Here is a 2,901-nt window from a genome sequence, read left to right on the forward strand (position 1 = left end):
ATAATTGTGGCAGCCCCTTGGCCCACATAGTCCTTTCACTGATCAGTCAGACACACTCTTTTTTTTTTATTTTTGAATTGTGGGTGAAGTCAATTAATTGAGCTCTTAGATTATTATTATTATTATTAGTTTATTTGTGGTTTTTTCTACATAGAGGTTCCCTGTGTTTGCCCTGGAACTCACTTTGTAGACAAGGCTGGCCTCAGACTCACAGAGATCTAGCTGCCCCTGCCTCTACCTCTGCTTCCTAGTGCCGGAATTAAAGGCCTGCACTAAACACACTTTTTTCCCCCAAGACAGGGTTTCTCTGTGTCTGTCCTTTTGCCTGTCCTGAAACTCACACTGCAGAACAAGGTGGCCTCAAACTCACAGCGATCTGCCTGCCTCTGCCTCTCCTGATTTCTGAGGGCTGAGAATAAAGAAATGTGCTGCCACCATTACCCAGCTAGGCAGCTGCCCAAAATATACTGCTGCTGCTGCAATTAAAAAAAAATTAAAATAAAATAACCTGAGATAAACAAAGAAAAAAAAAGGAAAACACCTGTTTTTTCTTCCTTCCTTCCTTCCTTCCTTCCATCCTTTTCCCTTGTTTTTTTTCTTCCTTTGTTTTTTTTTTTCTGTTTTCTTCTTTTATTATTATTATTTTTTTGGTGCAGGGTTTCTCTGTATAATACCTTTAACTCATTATATAAACCAGGCTGTCATCTTGGTAACATTATGGTTTTGTATTATGGTTTTGTTTTTTCTTATTTCTTGTCTGTAAATCGACAAATCAACATTTCTTCTCTCTCTCTCTCATTTAATTTATGTTTTATTATTATTATTATTTTTTTTTTTTTGGTTTGTGTTCTTGTTTTGATTTCCAAGGCAGGATTTCTCTGTTGCTTTGGAGCCTGTCTTTGGAACTAGCTCTTGTCAACAAAGAGCTGGCCTCAAACTCCCAGAGATCCACCTGCCTCTCTGCCAGATATGGAACCAGTCATCTTGGTTAGTTCAAAAGCCACCCCATGGGCTGGAGAGATGGCTCAGAGGTTAAGAGCATTGCCTGCTCTTCCAGAGGTCCTGAGTTCAATTCCCAGCAACGACATGGTGGCTCACAACCATCTGTAATGAGGTCTGGTGCCCTCTTCATGTCCAGCAGGCATACAAACAGACAGAACACTGTATACATAATAAATAAATAAATTAAAAAAATAAAATCATAAGTAAAAATTAAAAAAAAGCCACCCCATAAACACACACACACACACACACACACACACACACCCAGAGAAACATATATTTATTTTTAAAAAAAAAATTAAGGGCCTGAAGAGATGGCTCAGTGGCTCTGAGGAAGAGGTTTCCATTTCCAGCACCCGTATGGCAGCTCATACGTGATTGTAAATCCAGTTCCTGGATGATCTGATACCCTGACACCATTGCACATCTAAAGTTAAATAAATCATAAAAAATTCTTTAAGAAATTGAAATTAAACTAAGTCCTACACAACTGGAAACACTCTTAAATAAAAGCAAAATTAAATGTAAAAGTGCTAAAACAGTGCTAAGTGCAGTTATGAAAATGTTTGGAAATGTGATACCTTCCCTGTCTCCCACACATACAAAAGGCACACTGAGAGATTTAAATAAAACTTGAAAATGGGTGGGCAGTGGTGGCACATGCCTTTATTCCCAGCGCACAGGAGGCAGATGCAGGTGAATCTCTGGGAGTTCAAGGCCAGCCTGGTCTACAAGAGCTAGTTCCAGAAAAGCTAGGTAGGACTGTTATGCAGGGAAACCCTGTCTCGAAAAACAAAACAAAACAAAACAAAAAAATTAAAATTGAACTAAAGAAAGACAGATAGAAAGAATGAAAATGAAGAAACAAAAAAAAAAAAAACAAAGGAAGGCAGTCCTGGAGGCTTGTCTAAAAAGGGCCTTCGCTACAATGTTTTGAATTGTGATCCCCCCCACACACACATACGTACGTAAATACACACACACACACACACACACACACACACACACACGGACAGACATGAGCACACTGAGAAAAACAAATAAAATCTGAAGTTAAACTCAATGTACAAGAGAGTCAGAGAACACACACACACACACACACACACACACACACACACACACTGAAATAAAACCATGCTACAGCACGGTCTCATACAGGACTGTCATGCATTTGTTGAAGAAATCTACTTTGAAACATATTTCATGATAGTTGCCTAGTTAAAACTCACTCCCCTCCTTAGGGTCTGATGTTGACTGGTCAGGGCAAGCTTATAAAATTCCTTTGTTCAGAGCTAATGCTTGATGCCCCTACTATATTTATTTATTTAGGTTTTTCGAGACAGGGTTTCTCTGTGGTTTTGGAGCCTGTCCTGGAACTAGCTCTTGTAGACCAGGCTGGTCTCGAACTCATAGAGATCCGCCTGCCTCTGCCTCCCGAGTGCTGGGATTAAAGGCTTGCGCCACCACCGCCCTGCGATGCCCCTACTATAAAAATTGGTTTCAGAAACCGGCCTTTTGCCACAGTGTCAGAAGCCCAAACTCTGCCTGTGGTCTCAGCTAGCTGATAAGCTTCTGTGACTCGCAGTGTGTTTTAATTTTTAAGTTTGTTTTTGGTTTATTATACTTGGTGGTGTTCTCATCTTTGCATGACCCCCCCCCCCCCGCCCCCGCCCCAACATTTAAGTGTCTTTCGATCCCTCTGTTGAGAGTTTTCTGTTTAGGTCTGTACTCCATTTTTTTTTAATTTATTTATTTTACATATATAGTGTTCTGGGCACCAGATCTCATTATAGATGGGTGTGAGCCATCATGTGGTTGCTGGGAATTGAACTCAGGACCTCTAGAACAGCAGTCAGTTCTCTTAACCTCTGAGCCATCTCTCCAGCCCTCCATTTTTTT

This window comes from Microtus oregoni, unplaced genomic scaffold (genome assembly GCF_018167655.1).
Source record: "Microtus oregoni isolate MIOR12 unplaced genomic scaffold, Mior012 000060F_013, whole genome shotgun sequence".
Classification (NCBI taxonomy): Eukaryota; Metazoa; Chordata; class Mammalia; order Rodentia; family Cricetidae; genus Microtus; species Microtus oregoni.